The sequence below is a fragment of the Bos taurus genome, chromosome 1 (genome assembly GCF_002263795.3).
Source record: "Bos taurus isolate L1 Dominette 01449 registration number 42190680 breed Hereford chromosome 1, ARS-UCD2.0, whole genome shotgun sequence".
NCBI lineage: Eukaryota > Metazoa > Chordata > Mammalia > Artiodactyla > Bovidae > Bos > Bos taurus.
The window spans coordinates 150545557-150566047 of NC_037328.1; the positions used below are offsets into that span (position 1 = coordinate 150545557).

Consider the following 20491-nt stretch of genomic DNA (forward strand, 5'->3'; position numbering starts at 1 on the left):
GTTTTGCCTGAAGAATTCCATGGAGAGAGAATCCTGGAGGGCTACAGCCCATGGGGGTCACAAAGAGTCAGACATGACTGAGCAACTAACGCTTAATAATGAAACTGACGGTGAGATATAGAGGGAATATTCAAGTGCCAACAATGTCACAATACAATGGGGCTTTGCTTTCAAAATTTTGCCTTGCTTGTAAATTTCAAATCTATAGTTAGATTAAGTGTTTAACAATTGCCCTCTGAACAGTGCTTCCATAGTGACGTTAGTCTCAGCATCCCTCTTTAACAAAGGAGGTGGTTTCATGTCATGTGACTCAATTCTTGTTGACATGGATGGCATGATAATCTGAGCAAGAAACACTCAGGGGTTCAGCTCTTGAATTCACAGCCTCCCTGACTCCTACTGCCTTGGGGAGATTAAGGGAGTGAAGGCTCCTTTCCGATGCCTTTGTGACTCAGTCTCTTGGAAACTTGAGAAAGATCCCTCAGAAGCTGGCTGTCTATTGCTTGTCCTAGGAGTCTAGGGAAAGGAGAAATTCCCTAGCCAGAAGGCTGAAGGGAGCATCCCAAAACACAGTCAATACAAGTAAGGCAGCATCTCTCCTGGTAAGCTCTACTGGTCAGCAAAGGGTCCTGGGGAGAGTTTTGTGTGCTCCTTGCCCTGTAGGAAATAAGAAGGTCTATACTCTGATTGGGCTTCCCTAGTGGCTCAGTCAGTAAAGAATCCACCTGCAATGTGGGAGACTTGGGTTTGATCTCTGGGTTGGGAAGATCCACTGGAGGAGGACATGGCAACCCACTCCAGTATTCTTGCCTAGAGAAACCCCATGAACAGAGGAGCCTGGCAGGTTACAGTCCATGGGGTCGCAAAGAGATGGACACGGCTGAGCGACTAAGCAGATACTCTGATAAGGGAGAGGCTACCCACTCCAGCATTCCGGCCTAGAGAATTCCATGGACTGTATAGTCCATGGGGCTGCAAAGAGTAGGACACAACCGAGCGACTTTCACTTTCACTTTTCTTTCTGATAAGTTTGGGAAATTCATCATAGTCTATAAAGTTCCCTTTGGAAGGTCCCAGTTATCATTACCATAATGAACAGTCTAAGAGATCTGGCAGCAAAGACATCCTTTAACTTTGAATCCCAAGATGTTTAACCATTCTGGACTACAAAGCCGCCTGCCACCTCCTTCCACCTCCTTGCAACTCCGATTCAGTCCTCTGACTAATATTTCGCATGACCCCATCAAGGACACTTACGCAGACTCTGATTGGTGTGGGGTGGAGAGGTTCCACACTGTCCAAGGGAAAAACACGTTATGACTTTGATACTCCACTTGGCTGTGAGTTGTACTTTGGGGACGTGCAGGTGACTGGCCAGCTTTTGGGATTTCAAAGTGGCCTCAAGGACTCAGCCACAAAAAAACGGATTTCCTTTTTGTTTCTTTGTATCTTTGAAGTGTAAGTCATTCAGTCGTGTCCAACTCTTTGTGACCCCATGGACTGTAGGCTCTTCTGTCCATGGAATTCACCAAAGAATACTGGAGTGGGTTGCCATTCCCTCCTCCAGGGGATCTTCCCGACCCGGGGATCGAACCCTGGTCTCCTACACTGCAGGCAGATTCTTTACCCCTAAGCCACCAGGGAAGGCCCTTGTTTCTCTTGTGCATCTCATTCCCAGAAGGATTAGAATGAGTCTGCAGAGATACACCCACACACCCTCACACAGATTAACATGAATTAATGGTAGATGGAAAAGAAAATAAAGGTAAGTCTCAAAGAAGCAGTCTGATGAAATCATTTACTTACATGAGTTTTCATCTATTTTTTAGAAACCACAAACTAAATGTACACAGACCTATAGCCGCAGAATTGTGTTTGTGCTTCAGAATTAAACGTATGTTTTAAAATATGTTTTATGTTTGACCCTGGAAATCAATTAGGCTCTCCCTGAACCTAGTTTTACTCACACCATGTTTTATAATTCTTTTGAAAGAATTATAATGACTATTATAATTAAAAGAATTATAATTAACAATATTAATTCTGCCTCTTGAGATCCCTTTCTTCTTTTCTGTTGCTCATTAGGGCTATGATTTAACTGTCTATAAGTGAGGTTATAAGCTTTCTTCATCCAGAATGTAGCTGACTGATCCCACATCACTCCACTTTACAATGGTCTGTCTATTTGCCTCTTTCCCCTACCAGGCAGTAAGCTCAACGTCAGTGGAGATTTTACCTTATTCTGTCTCTGTGCTCCCAGAGCTGAGTCTAAATAATTCCTCGGGCAATGCTTTTGAATCAACATGCATTGACGTGAAGGCATGATTTCTGCTATAATTACATCTTCAGTTGAACCATGATTTACACCCACCCCATCCTGCAAACATAGAGGACAGAACCCTGTGCCTGAGGTGTTTTGAAAATACATTTATCTGAAAACTCCTGACTAGGGCATTTTCTCCCTTAATGATATTTGCAAAGTGGTAGATTGGCTGTTGGAATTGCTTAACGGGGGTTATTAAAGAGCAAAACGTATTTGTATGAGGGAGAAGAAGCAGGCCACCAGTAGCTGTGGCAGCAGTTGGGTGAACCCACGCAGTGGAAATAGGAAACACACACACAGTGTATTTTGGAAAGAAGAAAATTGAAATAAAGCAAAAAAAATAATAAATATGGAGCCAGCAGTGCTCTGTGTGGGCTGAAAGTTTGATCCTGGGGAAGAGAATAATGGAAAGGAAGGACAGAAAGAATTTACTGCGATCTTAGTAGGCAGGAAAGGGTGATTTGATCCATGGCGAGACCCATCCAGGAGACAGGGAATTCACATCATTTCAGGCTCCCTCAAATGCTATGTTTCGATACGGTCTGTGTTAGCATACCTGTGGCAATGAGGGTATTTGGCTCACAATGTGTTTTGAATTTTAAGATGAAGAGAATTTCCTAAGATTTGCCCATTTTAAAGATGAAATATTATAGGACTAAAATTGAGAAGAGCCACTTTTCTGTGGTTACAATCAAATGCGTATCATTCCGACTGGGGGTAGTGCATGCCTGTACATGGTGTTTCAGAATCCGCACAAGGGTATGGATAGTTAAACCTACATTTTGTAACTGTGGGTATTAACTTATCTAAAGTCCAATATCCTGGGGATGCTCTCTTAACTAGCCCTTTGGCACAGCGTTTTGCTTTGTTTTCAATATGTGAAGAAATGATCTGTGACCTCCTAGCACTGTGGTTGGTCGAAATACACATTTAATGGGTTTCTTCACCAATGCCCATCAGTATTTTGGTTGGTTAGGCTCTGACACTCCGTTCTGTCCACTTGTACACATGTGCTGGCAACTCGCTCTGCAGGAGGCTGGGTGAGGTGTCTCAGATGATACAGGAGGAGAGGACTGTCTGTGATCTCAAGGAATCTGCATTCCCCTGCTGGGAGGCCACGTGCATGTGGATGGAGGGGCAAAATTGTAAAAAAAAGTGATAATAATATTCATACTCAAAACCCATGAACAACCGTGGCACCAGGCAGAATGTGATGAGCGTTAAGTGAGGCCTTAACAAAGGGCTGAGGAGAGTCCAAGAGGGAAAGACTAGGTCCATTCGGGGATCTGAGAAAGACCTTGGGCACTGGAGACAAACCGGGAGAATGAATAGGACTTTAATGTCAGGATGGGGAGGAGCAGCCTTCAGAGGTCAGGAGCATGGCAGACACAGGGGTGCACCCGAAGGGAAGGCAGGGAGGCCCAGAGTGGGCAGAGGGGTTGAGTCTGGCATGGGCAGCGTGGGAGTCGGGAGAGATGACTGGAGTCCAGGTGATACTGATGGTGGAAGACACTTCTGAGCACTCACCAAAGGCTGAGTCACTCTAGGTGCCTCTGAGTTCTCGAAACTACTGGCTCTCCAGTGAGCTTTCTTATTCACCTTGTTTGAGAAATTGGTCTGTAGAGTCAGAGCTATGGTTTTCTGGTAGTCAAGTACAGATGTGAGAGTTGGACCGTAAAGAAGGCTGAGTGCTGAAGAGTTGATGCTTTCAAACTGTGGGGCTGGAGAAGACTCTTGAACTGTAAGGAGATCAAACCAGTCAATCCTACAGGAAATCAATGCTGAATATTCATTGGAAGGACTGATGCTGAAGTTCCAATCCTTTGGCCACCTGATGCAAAGAGCCGACTCATTGGAAAAGACCCTGATGCTGGGAAAGATTGAGAACTGGAAGAAAAGGGGGTGACACAGGGTGAGCCAACTGTGGCTCAGATCATGAACTCCCTATTGCCAAATTCAGACTTAAACTGAAGAAAGTAGGGAAAACCACTAGACCATTCAGGTATGACCTAAATCAAATCCCTACGATTATACAATGGAAGTGACAAATATATTCAAGGGATTAGATCTGAAGAACTATGGAAGGAGGTTCATGACACTGTACAGGAGGCAGACATCAAGACCATCCCCAAGAAAAAGAAATGCCAAAAGGCAAAATTGTTGTCTGAGGAGGCCTTACAAATAGCTGAGAAAAGAAGAGAAGCTAAAGGCAAAGGAGAAAAGGAAAGGTATACTTATTTGAATGCAGTGTTCCAATGAACAGCAAGGAGAGATAAGAAAGCCTTCCTGAGGGACAAGGTGCGGAGGGAGGTGGGAGGGAGGGTTAGGATAGGGAACACACATACACCCATGGCTGATTCATGTGAATGTATGGCAAAAACTACCACAATATTGTAAAGTAATTAGCCTCCAATTAAAATAAATTTAAAAAAAAGAAAGCCTTCCTCAGTGATCAGTGCAAAGAAATAGAGGAAAACAACAGAATGGGAAAGACTAGAGATCTCTTCAAGAAAATTAGAGATACCAAGGGAACATTACATGCAAAGATGAGCACAATGAAGGACAGAAATGGTATGGACCTAACAGAAGCAGAAGATATTAAGAGGTGGCAAGAATACACAGAAGAACTGTATAAAAACGATCTTCATGACCCAGATAATCACGATGGTGTGATCACTGACCTAGAGCCAGACATCCTGGAATGTAAAGTCAAGTGAGCCTTAGGAAGCATGACCATGAACAAAGCTAGTGGAGGTGATGGAATTCCAATTGAGCTATTTCAAATCCTGAAAGATGATGCTGTGAAAGTGCTGCACTCAATATGCCAGCAAATGTGGAAAACTCAGCAGTGGCCACAGGACTGGAAAAGGTCAGTTTTCATTCCAATCCCAAAGAAAGGCAATGCCAAAGAATGCTCAAACTACTGCACAATTGCACTTATCTCACATGCTAGTAAAGTAATGCTCAAAATTCTCCAAGCCAGGCTTCAGCTATACCTGAATGGCAAACTTCCAGATGTTCAAGGTGGTTTTAGAAAAGGCAGAGGAACCAGAGATCAACATCTGTTGGATCATCTAAAGAGCAAGAGAATTCCAGAAAAACACCTACTTCTGCTTTATTGACTATGCCAAAGCCTTTGACTGTGTGGATCACAACAAACTGTGGAAAATTCTGAAAGAGATGGGAATACCAGACCACCTGACCTGCCTCTTGAGAAATCTGTATGCAGGTCAGGAAGCAACAGTTAGAACTGGACGTGGAACAACAGACTGGATCCAAATAGGAAAAGGAGTACGTCAAGGTTGTATATTGTCACCCTGCTTATTTAACTTATACACAGAGTACATCATGAGAGAAACGCTGGACTGGAAGAAACACAGGCTGGAATCAAGATTGCGGGGAGAAATATCAATAACCTCAGATATGCAGATGACACCACCCTTATGGCAGAAAGGGAAGAGGAACTAAAAAGCCTCTTGATGAAAGTGAAAGTGGAGAGTGAAAAAGTTGGCTTAAAACTCAACAATCAGAAAACTAAGATCATGGCATCTGGTCCCATCACTTCATGGCAAATATATGGGGAAACAGTGAAACAGTGACAGACTTTATTTTGGGGGCTCCAAAATAAAGTACAGATGGCGACTGAAGCCATGAAATTAAAAAACACTTACTCTTTGGAAGAAAAGTTATGACCAACCTAGACAGCATATTAAAAAGCAGAGACATTACTTTGATAACAAAGGTCCATCTAGTCAAGGCTATGGTTTTGCCAGTAGTCATGTATGGATGTGAGTTGGACTATAAAGGAAGCTGAGTGCTGAAGAACTGATGCTATTGAACTGTGGTGTTGGATAAGACTCTTGAGAGTCCCTTGGACTGCAAGGAGATCCAACAAGTACATCCTAAAGGAGATCAGTCCTGAATATTCATTGGAAGGACTGATGTTGAAGCTCAAACTCCAATACTTTGGCCACCTGATGCGAAGAGCTGATTCATTGGAAAAGACCCTGATTCTGGGAAAGATTGAAGGTGGGAGGAGAAGGGGACGACAGAGGATGAGATGGTTGGATGGCATCGCAGACTCAATGGACATGAGTTTGTGTAAACTCTGGGAGTTGGTGATGGACAGGGAGGCCTGGTGTGCTGCAGTCCATGGGGTCACAAGGGGTCGGACATGATTGAGCAACTGAACTGAACTGAACTGAACTGAGGATGAGATGGCTGTGTGGCATCACTGATTCAATGGACGTGAGTTTGAGCAAACTCTGGGAGATAGTGAAGGACAGGGAATTCTGGCATGCTCCAGTCCATGGGGTTGCAAAGAACTGGACACAGCTTAGCGAATAACACCAAAGCAATGAAAAGTCACTGAAGGTTTTGCTTGAGCTGCACTTGAGTATCATCCCAGCAGGAAAGTTATGCGACTTGTCAGAAGGGTATTTTGAGAGTCTGGGAGAAGGGAATGGGGAACTGGAGCAGAGCAGGGGCAGGAGAGAGGGAACGGGACACCCAGGAGATGCACTAAGAAGGTAGGACGCCTGGGCTGAGTCTAGATTAGGCAGGAATGAGGGAGTGTCCGGACAGGCAGGTGGGAGAAGGGGACACCATTGTTTGGACCCCGAAACCAGAAGTAGTTTGATATATGGAGAACAATGGAGCCAAGTTTTGGACTAGTCTGTTCTGAGCAGTTCTCTAAGGGAGGTGAACCAGGGGATGCTGGAAACAGAGTGAATCTCAGAGGGAGGAGCCACAAGTAAAGAAGTGGGGCCAGGGATGGCCAAGAGAGTAAGGCCAAGGATGCTGAGAGAGAACAAAGAGAAATAAAGGAGGCTGCAAGTAAGACCTGGGGGATATGACTGAGGGTGGGAAGGGGAAGAACAGAAGTCCACCAAGCAGAAAGCGAGTGGATAATCAGGGCAGCCCCTGGAAGACTACACAGTCTTCTGACCCAGTAGCAACAGGCAGAAAGAACTTTCTGAAGACACTGCCACTAATACCCCTCTGGCCCACATGTCAGAGAACACAAGAACTTGTGTGGAAGCTGAAGGAGAGAAGCAGCGGAGAGTCTGAAGAAAAGATGGGGGAGAAGGGCTGTGTAGCTCCCTCCCAACTCACCCTCCAGATAAAAAGTCAGAGGAATTGAGATTATCATTTGACTGGTAAATCAGAGTCTCAGAGGCTTGGAGAATGAGTGAGTGAGTAAGTGAAAGTCACTCAGTCATGTCTGACTCTTTGTGATCCTGTGGACTGTACAATCCATGGAATTCTCCAGGCCAGGATACTGGAGTGGGTAGCCTTTCCCTCCTCCATGGGAGCTTCCCAACCCAGGGATCGAACCCAGGTCTCCCGCACTTCAGGCAGATTCTTCACCAGCTGAGCCACCAGGAAAGCCCAAGAATACTGGAGTGGGTGGCCTATCCCTTCTCCAGAGGATTTTCCCAATCCAGGAATTGAATTGGGGTCTCCTGCATTGCAGGCAGATTCTTTACCAACTGAGCGAGGGCTTGGAGGATGGCTACTTCTAAATCAGATAATGCCACAAGTTTCTTTCCCTTTATTTCCTGGTTTAAGTATGCTTAACCCATTCCCTTTCCTTTTAAAGCCAATCAAGTTATTCCATAATTTAATATACATCATGATTTTAAAGTGTGTTAGTTGCTCAGTCATGTCTGACTCTTTGCTACCCCCTGGACTGTAGCCCACCAGGCTCCTCTGTCCATGGGATTTTCCAGGCAAGAATACTGGAGTGTGTTGTCATGCCCTTCTCCAGGGGATCTTCCCAACCCAGGGATCAAACTCCGGTCTCCTGCCCGGCAGGCAGACTCTTTACCATCTGAGTCTATGCTTAGCTTCAAGATTGGTTATATGTGTACCCAAAGGAAGATTCTATCAACTCACAGCCCCTGGGAACAGCATGAATACCTCGTCTTTGCAAGTTCTGTGATTTAGCTTTCTGAGACACTCTGGATAAAGTACAAGTCCTTTCTTGAATGTATTTCCAGTAAAAAAGAAAAGATAATGCAGTGTCCAGATTTGCTAATTACTGCCATGATTAAAGCAAAACTTTTCAAGTTGATTTTTTTTTTTTTTTTAATAAGATCAGCAACCTTTTGAACACAAACAGGACCTAGCAGATGGAGAAGGCAATGGCACCCCACTCCAGTACTTTTGCCTAGAAAATCCCATGGACAGAGGAGCCTGGTAGGCTGCAGTCCATGGGGTCGCTAGAGTTGGACATGACTGAGCAACTTCACTTTCCCTTTTCACTTTCATGCATTGGAGAAGGAAATGGCAACCCACTCCAGTGTTCTTGCCTGGAGAATCCCAGGGACAGAGGAGCCTGGTGGGCTGCCATCTATGGGGTCGCACAGAGTCAGACACGACTGAAGCGAATTAGCAGCAGCAGCAGCAGGACCTAGCAGATAGTCTCAATGATGCAGAGAGAGCAAGCAAGCAAAGCCAGGTCCTTCAGAACAATTCCTTGCCGCTGGCTTTGAACTTACAGTTTAAAGTTTGTTTTGCTGGGAAGATCTTCTACTTTTTTTTGGTGCTGTAATAGGATTAAGCAAAACTTGTGCGTGTCTTAGTCACTCAGTCGTGTCCAACTCTTTGCGACCTCATGGACTGTATCCCGCCAGGTTCCTCTGTCCTTGGAATTTTCCAGGCAAGAATACTGGAGTGGGTAGTCATTCACTTCTCCAGAGGATCTTCCTGACTCAGGGATCGAACTCAGGTCTCCTATATTGCAGGCAGATTTTTTACCATCTGAGCCGCCAGGGAAACCCCAAGCAAAAGTTAAGCAACACCTAAAATGCTACTTTATAGTAGTTTTGAAAAATATGTGAGTAGATTTTTTTAAAAAAATCAAAGTCTTAATTTGTTTAGAAAAAAATCAAGTGAGTAATCTTTTGGAAACTCCTGGATAAGAGAATATGAATATCTGATAACTGTTCTTTTTTTCAACTTTTTTGTTGATGTATAGCTGATAACTATATTGAACAGTAAAAGGATAAACATGAAGATGTAAAGGAGGACCTCAAAATCATAAAATGTAGGGGAGGGGAGGGAGAAAATGCAGATTTTATTTTTTTCCAGAGTGTGTTTGAGAAGAGTTCTTGAAGCCCTAGAGAAAAAATGATGAAAGGGAAGTGAGGAAAGCCTCAAGGCAAATAATGTGGAAACCTGAGAGAGGCCACCTGTGAAGAGGGCCAGGCAGTCTCAGGAAGAGATTTTGAACTTGGTACTGACACTCTTGGATGTGAATTTCAGGTGTGCAGACTCCCTCGGGTGAGGTGCCCTAACCATCAAAGCCTCAGTGTATCTTACGTGGCTTACGGGAAGCAATCAACAGAGGCTGGTCCCTTCTCTCCCCATTCCCCACTCTCCTCCACTGATCCCTTACCATCACTTCCCACCCCAAGGGCAACACAAGGTTTTTCTTTAAGGCAGCTGGTGGAAAAAAAATACATAAATAAAAAGCTAGACTTGAAAGTGGAATCCCTGCGTTGGAGTCCTCACTTCTTGGAGTCCTCACTTCTGGGCTGTGTGGTCCTCTGAAAGTTATCTAACCTCTTAGCTTCTTATCGGTAAACCTGGAGAAATTCTGACTCACAAGAAGAAAACAGGAGAGCCTGATGAGCTGGTTTTTGTAAAAATGTGGGGAAACCACGTCTGGTTCTATGAATCAGTAGGGAACTGGCATTCTCAAAATGACCCTCCATTCCTCCCTGAGGACCTAATTCCCTTTTTATACAATTATGCTTTTGAAAAACTTACTTTATAAAGAAACTCACCATTCCACAGTCTAGGTTATCCCCCATACAATATCTGTAGGCCGCTTTTTACTTTTTTTTTTTAATTTTTAAAAGGGACTATACTCCTGTAACAACTCAAACTTTGATGGAGGAGAGTTTGGTTTCGGCAAGACTAGTTTACTGTGCCTCCCTCTAGAAATGACTGTAGTTCTCAATGCAAATTAAACTAGAAATTACTCTTGTAACTTTTTTGGAGATCCTTCATTCTTTTCTTTTAAAAGTACACAGACACATTCAAAAGGTAACTTTCTCCTAGGTTTTACAAGCAGAGGAGAATGACAGAGAGAAAGATTATGAACTTGGCATACCATTGAACTATGCCCTGGAATTTGGGTGGGTCTAGGAAAAAGTACAGACTTCAGTGGAAAACATACATGGGTGTGGGAGAAGCCTCTGTGAACTATAAATTGACTACACACTGCACAGGCTGAAATGGAAAGAGACCGCAAGTCTCCCAAAATCCAAAAAGAGGAGACAGAGTGAATTTGGCAGGGAAGGAACACCAGGTGCCCTTGGGAGGTGGAGATGTTCACAGTCAGCAGTAGTCCTAACTGGCTCTGTGGGACCCGGTAGTCAAAAGCGTCTACGATGGTGCCCGGCAGTTACCTGTTCTAGGACCTGCTTATCAGGGTCTCCAACACCTGACTTCACTCCCCGTTTTGTTGCTTCTAGATTTCATTCCACCTTGTTGCCTTTGTCTGCAAGGTCTCTTCCCTGAAAACTCTCAGAATCTCATTATCCATCCTTCACGACTCTTCAAGGCATGTTAGGCTCGGGTTTTCCCTTCCCCCCTTGAGCCTGACCGCTGCATGCTTCCTAAATTTCATTTTCTTGAGGCTGAATCAAACGAAGAGTGTATCCCTGCCACTAAGACCTAATCACATATCAGTGTCCTGATGTGGACATTTGCTGGGTGCAGTTCCTGCCTTCTTCCCCATCAGATTACCAGCCCCGGGACTGTGAAGGTCACGCCACACTTGACTGAGTAAAAGCCAGCTGACTACCCTCTGCAGAGTCCTATTTTCACCTTGAATTGGGCACATTCAGCTCACTGTTTGCCATCCCAGTCTGATGCCAGGTGAGCTTTATCATCTCTCTTTTGTAAAAAAAGGAAGCTGAAAATCAAGGAGACTAAGCCCCTTGTTCAAAGTCACCAGCCCAATCACTTTTCGTAAGGCATCTCACTTCCTCACCAAGGTGACCCTGTTAGATCAACCCTGACTCCAGCTTTCAGACTTTAAGTAACTTGCCCCTCCCCGCCACTGTTGTAACCAGAAGACCTGAGATTTGAACCCAAGTCTGTGTGTGGCTCCAACCCTACACATTTACACTTGATCACATGGCTTCCCTGTCATAGAATGCTCCAGACAAATGGACCATGAAATAGTAATAAATGAATACATGATGAATGATCCATCTCACTTTGTCAAAACTAAAGGACTATGACAAACCCCTGAATTTGACCAGAGAAGTAGTATTCCCTTGCCCTCTCTCCACCTTTATTTATATAAATAATTATAAATACATATATAGAGAGTGTATATGTATATGAAGAGTGTGTATATATATATGTGTGCATGCATGTGTGTACAAAAATATATATAAATATTGAAGGCAAAAGGAGAAAGGGCTGGCAGAGGATGAGGTGATTGGATAACGGCACCAATTCAATGGACATGAACTTGAGCGAACTCCAGGAGATAGTGGAGGACAGAGAAGCCTTGCGTGCTGTAGTCTATGAGGTCACAAAGAGTCAGATATGACTTTATCACTGAACAATAATATGAGCATAATAAAAATATAAATATTAAAATTATACATATTATTTTTTCAATACCTTTTTTAGGGCAGCTTTAGGTTTACAACAGAATTGAGAGGGAAGTTCAGAGGTTTCTCATTCACTGCCTGCTCCCACACAAGCACAGATTTCCATATAATCAACATCATTCACCAGATGGTAGATCTTTTTTTTTTTTTTAATCAAGGATGAACATACACTGATCCATCCCAACCATCCCCAATCCATTGATGGTCATAGGGCTCACCCTTGGTGTTGAACATTCTGTGCGTTAGGACACATGTGTAATGGTGTGTATCCATCATTATAATATCTTGTAGAGTGTTTTCCAGAAAAGAGAAAGGCTACCCACTCCAGTATGCTTGTCTGGGAAATCCCATGGACAGAGGAGCCTGGGGGGCTACAGTCCATGGGGTTGCAAAGAGTCAGACATGACTTAGCGACTAAACTACCACCACCAGAGTATTTTCACTGCCCTAAAAATCCCTCAGACCTCTCTATTCATTCTTCCCCTCCCTAACTTCTGGCAACTACTGTTCCTTTTCTGTTTCCACAGTTTTTCCTGTTCCAGAATGTCATGCAGTTCAGATTGGCTTCTTACACCTAGTACTATATACACTGACGTTGTCTTCGTGTCTTTGCATGGCTTGATAGCTCATCCTCCTTGTATATTTATGAGAGTATCAAGACAATACTTGACTCTTCACTTTAAAGTAATAGGCTAAAAATATGTATCAACATGTTAATGTTTAAGAGAGTGCGTAACTATTTTATCACCTGAGTCACCATACTTCCATACCTGTCACGTGCCTCATAAAGAATTTCAAATGCACCAGATATGTTTCTATCCCAATTTCTTGAATAACCGAAGATGCTTCTGAGTGGCAGCATGGCTCTCATCTCATGGAGCCAAGTTCCCAGCAGCCCCAGGAAACACCAGAATCAGCAGGTGTCTTAGCTGCAAGAACTTCCATCTTTCTGCATCTTTTCAGTGGCAAAACTGAGCAGGGCAGCCTCCCAGACCGGTGTTCTTATAAAACTGCTGTACATGCTTAGATGAGCACACATATGGAGTTCAGGCTCTCTTTGCTTTATCTTGAAGATTCACTTCATAGAAAGTTAAAGCTTCAGGGGGTATCAGAGAAATCAGTGTGAACTCCTCTCCTATTAAAGATAAGGAAATGGAAGCCTGGGGGTCATGTGACTCACCTGGGGTTTTGCAGCATGTAGTGGAGCTGATGGTGCTTGAGACCTGTCACCAGGGCTCCTCTTATCCCAGGAGGAACCCAAGAGGAAAAGGGGAGCCCAAACTCAGAGGGATGCCAGATAACTGAACTGTCTTATAATTTGGAAACAGAGGAGAGGAGTGAATGGAAAGAATCAGAAAATCAGTTAAATATTTGCCGTTTTTCTATAAAAAGAGGAGTCCTACTTTTCCTAAACTGTTGACATTTGTCAACATGTCCTTCTCTGAACTCTCATTCCGAACAGAAGTCCTATAAGACATGTCATTGTTCAGTTGCTAAGCTGTGTCTGACTCTTAGCAACCCCATGGACTGCAGCACACCAGAATTCCCTGTCCTTCACCATCTACTCGACTTTGCCCAAACTCATGTCCATTGAGTCGGTGATGCCATCCAACCATCTCATCCTCTGTTGTCTCCTCCTCCTGCCCTCAATCTTTCCCAGCATCAGGGTCTTTTCTGATGAGTCAGCTCTTCTCATCAGGTGGCCAAAGTATTGGAGCTTCAGGGTTGATTTCCTTTAGGATGGACTGGTTTGATCTCCTTGCTGTCCAAGGGACTCTCAAGAGTCTTCTCCAACACCACAGTTTGAAAGCATCTCTTTGGCGCTCAGTGTTCTTAATGGTCAAACTCTCACATCCACATGTGACTACTGGAAAAACCACAGTTTTGACTATAAGACATGTTAGTCTTTTTTCTAATCGGGAAGTGGTCAGCCTGTGTGCTATGGCCCTGGATGCTGGACCTGGTCCTTGTTACCATGTGCAGATTGTCCACATCCTGTCCTGAGGTCACTGTGGGAATGAACTGTGCAGGGAAGAAAGGTCTGTAGAATGCACTGGGAGGTCCAAGTAAAGAAGGTACGAAAGATCCAGCCAACGTCACGGGAAGTTTCTAGCACGTTATCATTTGTTTGAAATATTTATCCACCACAGGCGTCTGTGTAGTTACCTGACATTTTAAAAGCCAACTGCAAAACCTGTGGCTTAGTGCCAGGATCAGACCCAGGAGGGAAAGTATGAAGCCCTAGGACAGCTCTGAGAGCTGCTAAAATGTGAGGTTTTCCCAGGTAATTTCCCAAGGTCCCAGAACCCTCCAGATATAAATCAAGAGAGAGCAAGAACTCCTGGTGTCCCCTAGCTCCTCTGAAGAATAAGACAACCCTGTGCTGCCCCCCCGGAGAAGGCGATAGCACCCCACTCCAGTACTCTTGCCTGGAAAATCCCATGGATGGAGGAGCCCAGTAGGCTGCAGTCCATGGGGTCCCTAGGAGTTGGACACCACTGAGCAACTTCACTTTCACGTTTCACTTTCATGCATTGGAGAAGGAAATGGCAACCCACTCCAGTGTTCTTGCCTGGAGAATCCCAGGGACGGGGGAGCCTGGTGGGCTGCCCTCTCTGGGGTCGCACAGAGTTGGACACGACCGAAGCGACTTAGCAGCAGCAGCAGTGCTGCTTCCCAGGCCTCGGTGGTGGTGCTGCTCGGCAGTTATTTTTGTCAAATAGGGCTTCCCTGGTGGCTCAGACAGTAAAGAATCCACCAGCATTGCGAGAGACCCAGGTTCAACCCCTGGGTCAGGAAGATCCCCTGGAGAAGGGAATGGCTACCCACTCCAGTATTCTTACCTGAAAAATTTCATGGACAGAGGAGTCTGCTGGGCTACAGTTCATGGGATTGCAAAGAGTAGGACATGACTGAGCAACTCACACTTTCAGTATTTCAGCTTAAAAAAAGTCTGGGGCTGTATCAGATATAATTATCTTATGACGCAAGGGGACAGTATTTTATGCACACAAACCAAGCCTTGTGTTAGATGCATTCCTGGCCCACGGGCTCTGTCCTTGGAGGTGAGCTGGGGCTGCTGGGGTGGGGACAGAGGCCCCTGTTCCATGTCCAGGTTCCGCCTCCAGGGTGGAGGGCACTTGTGGCCCACGCCCTGGGCTCTGACGTCAGCAGAAAGCCTAGAGGTGTGGATCAGAAACCAGCCTCCTGGCACCTCACACTTCCTCTCTGCAGAGCCAGGCTTCTTCATCACTTCCCCAGATGGCTGGGATCTTGAGCTGAGCTGGGATGGGAACCTAGACTCCAGGTAAGACCCCAGAGTGCTTTCCACTGATCACCAGGGTGGTAGAAAAGGAAGGGAAAATAAAACACCCTCAAAGGACCAGGGGATTTCTGGAAGATCCAACCAGAGTGATGGACCTCAGGCACGATTTTTTTCCCGTACTCTAATTTTAACTTGTATATATCTTACTGATTTGAAGAAAACTCTCACTTTGGAAACTTCCAGTGCTTAAAAATGAATAAGCACTACTGTGCATGCTTGCTCAGCAGCTTCTGTTGTGTCTGACTCCTCTGCAACCCCAAGGACTGTAGCCTGCCAGACTCCTCTGTCCTCGGGATCTTCCAGGCAAGAATAGTGAAGTGGGTTGCCATGCCCTCCTCCAGGGTATCTTCCTGATTCAGCGATTGAACCTGCATCTCCTGCATTGCAGGGGGATTCTTTACCCATTGAGAAACCTGGGAAGCCCACGCGCTACTCTGTGACGCTGTGAATAAAATATTCATTTTTGTCAGAAAAGCTAGCAATTAAGACTTGTATCCTATATTGTAAAACTGAAATCTCAATTTATTTGCATAAACAAGGACCTTGGTATATAAAACTAAAATACAGTTCCCCAGGCCAAAGACTCCTTTCAACAGTACTTCACTGAACATGCTTTCATAAAGAGCAATTAGCTATTAATCCAGATAATATTTATAAGTAAATAATTTGCAGGGTTAGTGCTGAGTTTTAACCCTTAAAGACTTTGATTTCAGTGAAAGATGCATAAACATGCAACTGTTTGAAAAAGCACAGATACTTAGGCACATTTCTTTCAAGATCATGTGTATACATGATTGTGTATACTTGTTATTTGCAAGTTGCTCACTAGTACCCTAGTGATCACATTTTAAGTTTTCAGAATCCACTCAAGCTCTCAGTTCAGTTCAGTTCAGTTGCTCAGTCATGTCTGACTCTTTGCGACCCCATGGACTGCACCACGCCAGACTCCCGGAGCTTATTCAAACTCATGTCCATCAAGTTGGCGATGCCATCCAATCATCTCATCCTCTGTCGTCCTCTTCTCCTCCCACCCAATCTTTCCCAGCATCAGGGTCTTTCTGAGGGAGTCAGTTCTTCACATCAGGTGGCCAAAGTATTGGAGTTTCAGCTTCAGCATCAGTCTTTCCAATGAATATTCAGGACTGATTTCCTTTAGGATGAACTGGTTGGATTTCCTTGCCATCCAAGGGACTCTCAAGAGTCTTCTCCAACACCACAGTTCAAAAGCATCAATTCATCGGTGCTCAGCTTTCTTTATAGTCCAACTCTCACATGCATACATGACTACTGGAAAAACCATAGCTTTGACTAGATGGAACTTCATTGGCAAGGTAATGTCTCTGCTCTTGAATATGCTGTCTAGGTTGGTCATAACTTTTCTTCCAAAGAGCAAGTGTCTTTTAATTTCATAGCTGCAGTCACCATCTGCAGTGATTTTGGAGCTCCCAAAAACAAAGTCCTTCACTGTTATCATTGGTTTCCCATCTACTGCTGTGAAGTAATGGGACTGGATGCCATGATCTTAGTTTTTTAAATGTTGAGTTTTAAGTCAACTCACTCTCCTCTTTCACTTTCATCATTAAAGATTATTAAACATTTATCTTTAATATTGATTATTTTGTTTATTATTAGTATTATTTATTATTAAAGACTAAAGATTTGCTCAAGGTCTGGCTAACTCTTTTTCATAAATTTTGAGAGGGATAAAAATGTTCCTATATATGGCACAGGGAACTATATTCATCATCTGGTGATAAAACACAATGGAAAAGAGTATGGAAAAGAATGTGTGTGTGTATGTATGTGTACATATGTGAATCATTTTGCTATACAGCAGCATTTAATACAACCTTGTAAATCAACTATACTTCAATAAAATAGATATTTAAAATAAGATCCTACAGATATTACTGTAAATTAATTTTAGCTCTGAAAGACAAGTCATATTTGCATCACTTTATCTAATATTCCTACCTATTATCACCCTAGTATTTGAAAAGATCCTTCTCTCTCGCTCTCTCTCTCAATACCATTTGACCAATATTTCTCTCTTTTCTTCCATCACTCACAAAGAAATTCCCCAGGTTTGCAAATATTAGAACTCATTTCTAATCATTTTCTAGTCAGTCGTATCAATGTCCTATAAAAAACCTACCAATTACACTGCTCACCTACCCATGACACTTGCAATTTCTCCCACCACAACTGAGTTGTGTATTTTCACAGATCAACTAAGGGTTTTGTGTGCACAGACCTAACCAAGTCCTGTTTGCTCAGCAGCTGCATTTCCGAACACTAACAGTTAAACATTAGACGTAGACGTTAAGGGAGGAAATTAACTTTCAGAATTTCACATGTGCTCTCAGGATCAGTACTGACCGTGCTGGGAGAGAACTCTGAGGTCATTTTGTCCGAACCTCTCATTTTACAGATGAGGAAAACAGGACTAATTGATAGCTAGCAATACCAAATTACAGCTCTCCTAAAACTCGATAGCAGAGTTCATAGGCTTCTTAATGTGCTCAATTACTATCTGGACTCCATGAGCTGATGAGTCTGCTGTGACCTTGAGCATTTCCATTCTGTGGGTTTCCAATGCTTATGTTTCTAACATGGTTATTTGTCATCCCGAGTCCCAGGCACCACTGGAGCTCTTGCCAATACCTAACTCAGAGCACCCTACCTCTTCCCACATCTCAGCCAGCGCCTCCAGGCTGCAAAGTCACGACAAGTGTCACCGAAGATGCCAGCTTGTGCTTGAGCAGCATCTAGGGCCTTTGCAGCTGGTTGAACTTCTTTCTCCAGTCCTTATCACTTCTCCCTGTGCTTCTCAGGAGGCAGCCCAGGACTGTTCAACATTTTTCAGCCTTGTTCCTCTTATGCCATAGGACTGAAGCATCAGTGCTTGGACTAAGGGCCTAATTCCTCAAGTTTCATTCTCAACTGCTCAAAAAATTCTTATAACTTTCTCATCTTTTTTTTTCTTCTCTACACCTGGACCAGAAGCTTCATGGAACAAGCATCTTGTCTGTACTCTGTATCCCCAGCATCTAGGTGAGTCTGGAAAATAATAAGGGCTCTTGACATGTACATGTGTAATGAATGTAACCTTTCCCCCTTCCTTCCTCTCTTAGGGAAGCAGGTACCCGCCTCCAGTCTCATACCTAACCCCCTGGGAGCATCAGTGCCTCCTTGTTCACCTTGAAATCTCTGACCTCTGGATCATGTCCTCATTTTTGATATCTTGCCTCCTTAGTCATCCCCTTGATGAGTATCCAGAACTGTCTCACCAGCTGGTGCTCTTCCTCCAGTTACTTTGTTAGAAAGTTCTCCCTGTCTTCAATACAGGCAGTCCCCAAGAGTCTAAACTCAGCTGCTTTCTTGTATTGGTTTCTTTTCTGCAGAGCTCTTTGGCTCATGGTGGTCAATGTCTACATCTTATACAGTGATCTCCGAATCTCCATTGCCAGTCCCCAATTTCTAGGGATGGACTCCTCAAAGGAAACATGCTCAGAGCCAACCTCGACATGTTGCCCCCAACAACCTCTGCTTCTCAGGCAGGGCCACCTCTTCATCCAGGGGCCAGACTCAAGTCATCTAAGCTCTTAAACCCCACCCCCACTTCACATCTAATAGGGGTGTGAGGCTTACCTGTTGGTGAACATAGGTGGTGGTACCCCCAGATTCGTGCATTGCTTAATGAATTCAACAGCCTCCTAAATAATCTCTTTATAGCTATTCTTTCCTTCTCAATCTATTTAGCTAGATGCACCTGGCTTCTTTTTGCCTATTGAAAGGTCAAATTTTTCAGTTTGATCTCCATGGCCTTTTAAAATCTGTTGCCCATATAGCTTCCAATCTGGCTGCATACTAGGAGCAAATGAGGTGCTTGGAAAAAGCACCCAAATTCTGGCTCCTACTCACGTCTCCCCACCACCCCACCTCCCTGAAATAGTCTGATTCAACTGACCTATGGTGAAGCCAAAGTATTTTAGTGCATTTTACAATTTCCCAGGTGTTTATTACATGCAGTGATAGTTGATAGTCAGGATATACCTTTTGATACAATCTAGTGAGGGCAATTAAGAAAGTACTTTACTACCACCCCATATTTTGCTGGAAAATTCTTCTTGAGGGCAATTCTCTTTGCTGTCTGCTTCTTCCTACAGAATATGCATAAAGACTTCTGTGATTCTTCTCACTGGAGTCCATCCTTTTCCCGGAAATCTTCAGTAACCTTCCTGGAAGAGTCCTTGTCAGATAAGATAAATGGAGTGTTAGAATAAGACAAGGTCTCTGTCTTTTCACTGCTTCCCATCTTTTGGGACGAAAGACACAAGAAACACATAAAACACCAAGTATTGTAAGTTTCACGATAGAAGTATGGAAGTGTTCATGAGACAGTGTTTAGGCATAAAAATCTCTAACAGTTTATGTGCAGTAAATGATGACATATGCATACATTGCTATTGTTGCTCAGTCATGAAGCTGCGTCTCTTTGTGTCTCCGTGGACTGCAGCCCGCCAGGCTGCCCTGTCCTGCACTGTCTCCTGGAGTTGGCTCAAATTCATGTTCATTGTGTTGGTGTCACGCTCTAACCATGTCATCCTCTGTGGCCCCCTTCTCCTTTTGCCTTCAGTCTTTCCCAGCATTAAAGTCTTTTCCAATGAGTCTACTCTTTGAATCAGGTGGCCAAATTACTGGAGCTTCAGCATCAGTGCTTCCAATGAATATCCAGGGTTGATTTCCTCTAGGATTGATTTATTTTATTTCTTCGTAGTCCAAGGGACTCTTGAGATGTATTTCAAAGACCACTTTTTTCTTAAAATAGTGTAAATGTCTGCTGAATCAATGAATGAGTGAACAAGTGAATTAATAATATGTTAGTGATTAGGAGTCATTGGGAAATACTTGCAGCTTCAAGAAAAACAGTGCCATAGTTTACTGCCTGCCCAGGGTGGAGGGTGTCCCACAGGAGTTCAAAGACTCACGTCATCATTTTCAGTCCTAAGCCATGTGTGGGTTTCAATTTCCCTCAACCATTTATTCCATAGTCTATTTTAAATGGTAATAAGAATAGTGTATTAGAAACTAGGTCCATTCTCTTAAGACTAGAAGGTGGTAATGGTCTGTCCTAAACAATACTTAACCTCTTTGAATTTAATAAGCAAATCCTAGAGATCAAATGTGATGGTTTGATGG

At 43.9% G+C, this 20491-nt stretch overlaps 1 protein-coding gene across 3 annotated transcripts in view; it reads left to right on the forward strand.

Moving 5' to 3' along the window:
- The window catches only part of KCNJ15 (potassium inwardly rectifying channel subfamily J member 15), a 57537-nt gene that overhangs the window by 5695 nt on the left and 31351 nt on the right, over positions 1–20491 (forward strand). Inside the window, exon 1 of one of the 3 annotated variants that reach the window (XM_010801688.4) lies at positions 15174–15271. The exons of the other annotated variants lie outside the window; for them this stretch is intronic. The gene's annotated coding sequence lies outside the window, so the exon portion shown is untranslated. Of the gene's footprint in view, positions 1–15173; positions 15272–20491 lie in introns of those variants that run through there. 3 annotated transcript variants of the gene reach the window in all.